This window comes from Cyprinus carpio, chromosome B10 (assembly GCF_018340385.1).
Source record: "Cyprinus carpio isolate SPL01 chromosome B10, ASM1834038v1, whole genome shotgun sequence".
In the NCBI taxonomy this organism is placed as follows: Eukaryota; Metazoa; Chordata; class Actinopteri; order Cypriniformes; family Cyprinidae; genus Cyprinus; species Cyprinus carpio.
The window spans coordinates 9,333,052-9,342,486 of NC_056606.1; positions in this window are offsets into that span (position 1 = coordinate 9,333,052).

Below are 9,435 nucleotides of genomic sequence, written 5' to 3' on the forward strand. Positions count from 1 at the left end.
AGTGAGTGCGGAAACAGTACAAGTAACGACCCCAGTAGACCATCAGTGAACTGCGGTCAGATGAGGTGTTGTCAGGCCATATGTCAGTAAAAACGGATTTTCCGCTCCTGTCTGTTAGGTGGGTTTAATCGCGATTACATTTCAGAAAAAAAAAAAAAGTGTGATTAATTAGTTATATTTTAATCGATTTACAGCACTAATATTAATATATACATTAATTAATATAATGTGTACTTTAAACATTTTAATAACACATTAATTATAATTATTGCTTGATTTTTTTTTTTATTTAGTATAATTAACCACACTAAATTAAGTTGTCATTTTAGTTATAATAATTGCTTAATCAATAATTCATAATAATTATTCACACTAAATACAATTAAAAATTTTATAATAATTATGGCTTAGTCATTCATTAATTTAGTCAAATGAATGATGCTAAATAAAATGTACATTTTTAATTATAATTATACGGTTAATTTAAATAATTTTTTTTTTATTAATTTACTTTAATATAACTATTTGTACTAAATAAATATGGCATTTTAAAATATGAACATTTAAGTCACGAATGGTGAAGTACTTCACTGCATATGACTCTTTAGATCCACTCAGAACCATTAAACTCCCTTGAGGACCCAGCCATAGAAAGGCCCTTGATACTGATAACACAGCACATTATAGCCCCGGGAGTCACTCTCTGTAAATTTCATATGATAATTTTTCATTGAAGAGGATAAATCATACTTTTTCTGTGCAATCAGTCTGATCTATTTGTTGTGTAAATGCATTTGCTCTCAAATATCCCAGATTCCTCATGCTAATGTTTCACATTGCTTCATATTTGATAGTCACCATTAACACCATCACAGCAATTGAGTGGCGTTGAATTAGCTGCTGAATTGCTCCAATATTATGGACTCGATGGGGACATTTACTGAGGATATGCATGAGTAACTCCTCATATCAGCTGGCCTGAGATGGTTTCATTTGCCATTTAGATGTCAGATTTTGCTCATAAATTGGAGCCGAAATAGCACAGATAAAAGCTGCCAGAGCTAATATTCCTATTGACTAACACTATGTGTTGTTGAAATACCGACCTTAATAAGATCATATGATAGGCTTCCATGAACTCTCTGTGTGAATTCGGCTCTCGGAAGGCCATTCTATAGCATCCGTCACAAGTTATTTCTAAGAATGGTTGGTCATCTCAAGGCCATCTGTTAGTGCTGATAGCGGCTCTGAAACTGACCATCAGCTCTATAGCATCAAGCACATTTCATATGTATTGGTATTGCGTGATAACCGCAGCATTGGGGCAGTTTGAGATGAATCTGCAGTGTTTGTTCCCAGCGGCTTTCTGTATAGAGTCTCCAGACGCCCTAGGGGCACGCATTAGCTGCTACCCTTGTGCCGGGATGCTCTCGTGCGCTGTCTGATGTTACGTCCTGTTGTGCGCTATCAGGATCAAGGCTTAGCACTGCAGGGAGGGTGAGCCTGAAATTGCATCAAAATGTTGATTGCATAGCTAATGTGTTTTATCTGCTCTTTTAAGTGTCTCAATAAAATGTGTTTTTCCCCCCGTTCATATTCCCTCTGGTTTATTATGCTTTTTGATGGTTGGTAAACTTCTTTTATGGCGTGTTGAATGTAGTCATTCACTGCAGATGGCTACACATGGTGAAGCGTTTGATTATTGATAGCTTCTCAGTGCAGTAATGACTGAAAATGATAAACCATATATTGATGTGTTGACCTTGTAAGTGTGGAAGTATGCTAATTTTAATTGCATGTTTATCTACACTGCACATCCGGTCTGCTTTCTTCATCTGGCATCTGTTCCTATCAAGTAACTTGCTATAGTTAGTTCTATCATGAAACTCATAGCAGTGTATACAGCGGCATCTTCAAACAAATGAAGCTAGAGCTTTTCTCAGAACTAGCTTGTTCACTTTTGTAACCCCTTTTTGCATTCTTTTAAACTAATTTGGCAAATTCATGTTAGTTCTCCTCACATTCACACGGTTTTATTTTGAAAAAATATGCTTGTCCTGTATTTCTTTAAAATAAATGCCACTTGGTTTGATCTTATCTTTGCAAAAAAAAACACCTGTCAAAAAGTACTTACAGCATACTTTTAAAAAGAGTAATTATTATGAAAATAACATAATGTAAAGAAATATAATTAAGTGCAAAATTGCATGTTAATTGCAATTAAATGAAAATGTGCTATAGCTTAAATTAATATTAAATGCAATTAGCTTTTTTAAATATAAGCTTCATATGTAATTTCAGAATCCTTGTTGTCTTATAGAAATATGGTAAATAGTTCTAAACAGTAGCCTACCAGAAAAAAGGGCTTTTCTCGTCTTGAATAGCAGAACCCTTTTTGGTGCTAAATAGAACCCATATAGAATTGTGCTTTGAAAGTGCTATATAAGACCTCAATTCTGTTATAAATATCCTTTTTAATAATAGTTTATTTTCATGAATATAAGTATATTTATATTATTACTATAAGCATTTTTAATATTATCAAATATTATTGATACAAATATTACAATATTAAAAGGAAAAAGTGATATAAATCTAGATACATTTATGCATAAACCCAAGTAATGCTTAAAAAAATCATAATAATTAATTAATCTCTGTTACTTAGTAAAGAAGAGGACAGAATCATTCTTAACTGAACAGAGCTGTTCATATTTACTTGTTCTGTCAAACTAAAAAGAGAAAAAGACATCACTGGTAGGAGACCAGTTACAATTTGAAAGTGAAAATGCAAAGAGATTTTAAGAATGAAATCATTTACCTGTTTAGAGCATGTTGAGAGATGTATAGTTGGGAAGAAAGGCAGGAATAAAGAACCCTAAACTCTAACACAAACAACTGTTTAATATAAAAAATAAGCGTTCTTCAGTATAGTAATATATCTGTTAAAAAACCTTTAAAGAACCATCTTTTTTTAAAGCCTTTTTCCATAAAAGCAGGGGCAGCCATTTGTAAAGTTAATGTGTCTTTTCTTCATTTACTCATCCTCATGTCATGCCAAAACTCTATGGCTTTCTGTTAACTGGAGAGAGAGAGAGAGAGAGAGAGAGAGAGAGAGAGAGAGAGAGAGAGAGAGAGAGAGAGAGAGAGAGATTGTCACTTCTGTAGATTCGACTTAAACAGTGTGAGTTCATAGTATGCTACCTCAGCTGGAAAACATCAGATGCAGTGGTTTAGTAAGCTACATAGAAATTTAGTTGTGGTAAATTGTTAAAGTGTGTCATAATTACTCTCAGTGTTAGTTTAAACACTTTATACTTACATGAAAAGACAACAAAAGTCAAATGAGTTTACTCACGTTTGAGTATTCCTTTAGGATTAGCTAGTTAGCACTGCACTGTTAGCACTGCTGGTAGATGCTGTAACTAAACACTGTTTCTAAAAATCATTTTAAAATCTGGCCATTAAAGAAGATCTAAGATTTCAAACACACAACCCCAGAGGTCTTGCGCTAGCTTAGCAGCTGAATGCTAACAGATAGCATTCAGTCCACAAAATATTACATCAGCTTTTCTGAATGTGCCTCTAATGTAACCCTTTATGAATCTTCCTTTTAGACATCATTAATCTGAGGTTACATCATATAAGTACTGTATTATGTGAGGTGAAGTTTGTCGACACGTCCATTAGCAGCGCTAGCCCAACATCTACCCACTCCACTCCCACTCAACACAGCTGCTGACTGGCCATTCCCTTTCTATATCTCACGTACTGCCCGGAATAACCAGATTTCAGTTTCCTCCTCTCTATTATTCTTCTGTCACATTGAAGCTCCCCAATACAATGCTTTAAAATTGTAATTATGCAGCAGATGATTGTAATTACGGAGAGCACAAAGTGAGAGGATTATTGTAGTGGAAATTAGTGAAGACATGCACATATTCAACCCAATCATGCAATGTGAAGGGAACGGAGCAGGTAATTTGCATAATACATGGCCATAATGGAGAGGAAAGTTATTTTTGCGCATATGTGCCTCCCCATTTGTACTTCCCCATGTATTGAAAAGACCGAAATTGCTAAATGACAGAGTACATCTCACTGCTATATCCTGTAAGGCTAAAAACACTCCAAAAAAAACCCCAACAAAACCAGGTGCATAAATTACTGCAGAAGATTATGAGATAATTTTGGGTGTATAGAAAAACTGTGGTTAAATAGAGTAAATAGGCATGTGTTTTCTTAGGGGCGCGAATCAAAAAATTTCTCATAAAGATGGAGCAGGAAAGTAGAACCATGACATCCGTCTTCATTTTCCAGATGGACATGAATATCAGGGAGATCTAAGTTAATTTCCCCTCTGCCATAGATCAGACAGACGGCTCGTGGCACCACATCACTCCCGTTTCCTTTGCCTGAGCTGAGGATTCATATTTGGACTGACTTCAGTTGACTTCACTCAAACTGCCCGAAGTCAGCAAGACTTTAGGCTTTGCATTCGCTACGACTTGTCAGACGCTCGACTTGGCTATAACTTAATTTAGCATCCACAAACATGGAGATTTCAAGGTAGTTCTCAGAGAACCTGTATGTTTTAGTTACAAATGCAACGGTCGGATGAGTTCTTGGCCATGAGGAGTATAGATTTGTTTAATAATTCAAAGAGCATGAGGTCGTAGGATTCAAACGAGATGCTTAATGTAGGAAGCACCTTGGTGAAATGTCTTACAAGCATGGTTTAAAAGCTGAAAATAGAGAGCTGCGCAGGGTTGGTGTATTCCTGTAGGCCAAAGCCCAGAAAAAAGTATTTTATGTATTCCGGTTCTGTTTTATTTGTTGCGGTTCTGTCTTTTTTTGAGTTTTTATGAATTATGTGGATTATGTGGGTTAAAGATGTTTTAATGTATTTTCATGTTTTATTCCACACCATTAAAAATACATCACAAAATCTCCATTGTGATTTTTTAAAAAAGCTTTTATTTGTTTTTATGAAGGTGCAAAGGTTGCTAACAAGTGGCTAAATGGGACTACAGAGGTAATGGGCGCATTAAACATCATCACAAAAAAAGAGTTCAACTTATCTACTCACTCATCGTGTTTATAATCATGTTCTTGAAAACTATTATAACTCAGACTTTTAGGGAAAATGTTTTAAGACTGAAGTAGTTGTTGGAAGCTTAATGGTCATTACGTTGAAGTCATGTGGTCAGTGTGTTTATAGTCTGTGTTTAGATTTTTATGTTTAGTGATTAAATATAGACTTCAAAATTCATAAAAGTAGTGTTCATTTGTCAAGAATCATGATAAATAAAAGATGTATGAATCATAAACTTTTGTTGGTCACAAAACCAACAAATTGTCTGCATTAATCCAAAAGCCAATGGAAAAATCCTACTGGGTTTTTGTTGAGGGAACCAGTGTCATGTGAACTGACAGGTTGACTTCAGCACTCTTACTCACCATAATGTCACCTGAAAAAAAAAAAAAAAAACCTTTTTAACAATCAAATGAAAAGATATTTTTTCATTGAATAATTTTAGCAAACAGGAGAGATCCCCCAACACACACACACACACACACTCACACAAAAAGACGGAAGAGGCGAAAAACGTAGCGCCATGTACGCTTCGTCACATATTCAATGTGAAATGTCAGCTGAGTGGCGTTGAAAGTGTCTTTTTTTTCTCTGTAACAGATGAACGTACATATGGTACATTTTATGTGGAGCTGGTTTTGTAGGTGTCACCGCAGCTCTGATTTGAAATATCCATTGAGTGGCGTTATGCTCTGTGACATTTTAAAATAATGTTTCATCTGCACTACACTTAAACCTACCCTATATAGTATGATCAAAAGCGAATGTGATGTAAAAGCGTCCCGTTTTAGCTTGTTTTTCGATGTCTCATCTTTCAGCTCTTTCATTCTGAGTCATGTTTTTGACAAGATTCATACTCAAAGATTCAGCATCCTACAGTAAGTCCAATTTCATGCCAGCTGAGTTACCAAGCAAGCTTGTTACATCTGAAAAGCGATATGGAGCTGTAATCATAACTGTGCATGAAAACGATAAGTGCTAGCTGATTGATACTTCTTAGTGCATTTGTTTGTTTTTGAATCTGGTGTGATTTGTGTTTGTTGGTGTGTTTTTTTGTTGTTGTTGGTATTTATTTACATTTTCGTCATGAGATCACGTAAGTAAAACCAGATGAAACATTAAAGGGATAGTTCACCCAAAAATGAAAATTTTATGTTTATCTGCTCACCCCTAGGGCATCCAGGATGTAGGTGACTTTGTTTCTTCAGGTGGATCACAGACTTATAAGTGCATTACTGCCACTTATCTCTCAAATGGACCATTGAAACTCTATCTACAATCTCAATAAGAAGTGTCAGTGGTCCATTTGAGAGATAAGTGGCGGTAATGCACATATAAGCCTGCGATTCACAGTAAAGCAGAAGAAGAAGAAAGAAGAAGAAGATGCCTCAGGCACTGCTGTGAATGCACGTTCATAAGAGTTCTAACAGTTTGGACATTGCTTGAATCAGAGGTAAAAAACTATATAAATACTGTTCGGTTTCTTGCACAGACCGAACGTTTTGTGTCTTTACATATCACTGTATTGTCACAAGCCGCAGGGTTTAATTTGGATTTGTCTGTGCATGTTTTTTTACTCTCATAGATTTTGTTACTATTGCCATGCATTATATGGCTGAGAGACTGCAACGGCTGGACTTAAAAATCTAAATTTGTGTTCTACTGAAGAAACAAAGTCACCTACATCTTGGATGCCCTGGGGGTAAGCAGATAAACATCAAATTTTCATTTTTGGGTGAACTATCCCTTTAAAAAACAGCTGAAGAAAAAAAAACTTCTTCAAAGTATCTTTCTTCATGTTCCACAGAAGAAAGTAAGTCATACAGTGTTGGAATGACATGAGGGTGGGTAAATTATGTCAGAATTTCCTTTTTGGGTGAACTATCCCTTTAAATCCTCTTCTGGATGACAGCACCCATAGTGCAAGGATTCCTCACTTTTCAATCCCAGAAACACATTGATTTAGGTGTAATTTCAATGAGGATTGAGTCTTTTCCCCTTGCCCTTTACATACCGAGGACAGGTTTGAGTGAGACTTGAGAAGATGGAAAAAATTAATTGCGTTGTTACCACCTGAGGTTAATGAAACTGTATGGGTCTGTTTATGGATGGCAAAAGCTTCAACTGATGTGTGCAGCTGCAAAGGGATGATACTGAGGTATTGGTCAAGATAAGAGATAAGCCATGAAAGGCAACATACACACAAGCACACACGCTTTCTTCTTTTATACTTCTGATACACACACACACACACACACACACTAAATTGCTTTTTCCTGGGAGGCTCACAGTAACCACACACATGAAAGCTTTCTTCGTTATTTATTCATAATCAAAAAATAGTGTTATTTTTTTAGTGTTGTGTATAATGTAGGTTTGAGTGGTTTTTTTTATTTTGTGATTCATTGTGTTTCTAAAAAGAAAAACAAAGATTATTGTTTTTAAAGATTATTTGAAAACTAAATTAGTACATTTTGTTGGTTTTGCTTTTGCAAAAGTTGCAGTTCATTACGTTAGGACTTTCTTTGTGTTTTTTTAGGTTATTAGGTGGTTGCTAGGGTGTTTTGGATGGTTGCTATGTTGTTTTTAGGTCTTCCTCCTTCTTTCTGGACCCTAAAATTGTCCTCCTTTATTGTTAAAAATAGTATATATTACTTTTTGTTTGATTACTAATTTTTATTTTTATTTTTATTTTTATTTTTGCAGGTTTAATATCCAGGTTTTTGTTTCTAGCATTAATATTTTAAATAATATATATTCTAAAATAAATACAAATCAATTATATTAAATCATATGAAGTGATATTTATTAGACATTTATAACTATCTATCTAAACACAGACACATACAACAATTTTACAACATATTTTTCTCACACTGTCAGTGAGAACATAAATTATAATATACAGCTGATTTTATACAAGTAAATACCTTGCATGCAGTGAGACTCTCATATTTGGGTGTTTATTATAAAAACGTTTGAAAAACTTTTGTATAGAAAACACTATTGCAATGTTTTGACTAGCTCATTTCTGTTAGTATTTTAAAAGGTACATATGACTTTCGTATTATCTCCACTAAAAAGTGTATCTTCTACAAATTTTAAGCATTTCAAGATTGAATATGATCCCCAGGATTATAACAAACAAACCATATTACAGGAAATAACCTTTTCTGGCCCTGTGTGCCATTACCATCATGTCATTCTGTAATTGGACAGAATGTTTTTCTAGTGGCCTGATTGTTACACTCGAGGAATGATTGGTTGAATGATTTTGACCCTGCTGCCCTCGCCTGACTAATTGCACTGCCACTCTGATAAGCACATCAGAACCACAATAAGCACTTAATGTTGAGTAGAAATCAGTATTGATTGAATCAAATTATATCTGCTGTTAAACTTGCTCATCTGGCCATAGATAAAACATACAGTCCTCTCAAAGTGCCGTTATCTGTTGTTGGGAACATGCATGGAGGCTGGACGGTATTAACCCACTGGGGCAGAAATAAACTATATGCACACTTGAATTATTCTAACAATTATTTTCCCCTTTTTTTTACCCAGTTATTTAAAATGTCAATATAAAATGTCCTTTGTTAGCATCACATGTCCTTAAAAATGATAAGAGTGTTGGTATACATTTAGATTTCATCGATACAACAGATCAATAACATATCTTTAAAAAAAGTCAATATTTTTTAATAACCTTTGACCTACTGTTTTGTTGTTGTTGTTGTTGTTGTTGTTGGTTTGTTTGTTTTCATTCTTTCTTTTAGGTGAACAAAAATACAATGTCAACATGACAAAATAAAGAAAAAGGCACAAACTAAAATAAAAACAAGCAAAAAAAATGGAGGAACAAAGTATATAACTTGTATGTATGTATGTATGTGTGTGTGTATATATATATATATATATATATATATATATTATGTATGTATGTGTGTGTGTGTGATATATTAATATATATATGAGGAGGCAGCTGACTCGCCACATATATATTAAGTGTATGGTGTAAAGATAAATTTTGGTAATTAATGTAATATGATAGTAATTATTAGTATTACATTACATTCCTGGTAACATTATGATAAAGTATATGGTTACTGTAATGTATGAGCTACAATATATATATTTCATTTACTTTGAAAAATTAAATTCCAAAATTACTTAAAAGGGCCATTTATTTTTCTTTCAAAAAATATTACAGGACTTTTTTTCATCAAAGAAACAAATATTTCATATAATTTTTTTCAACCAAAGGTATTGTTGGCAAGTTTAAATTGTTCAATGCAAAAAGTGCAAAAACTGCAGTAGTTAAAAATAATCGAGGCATGTTT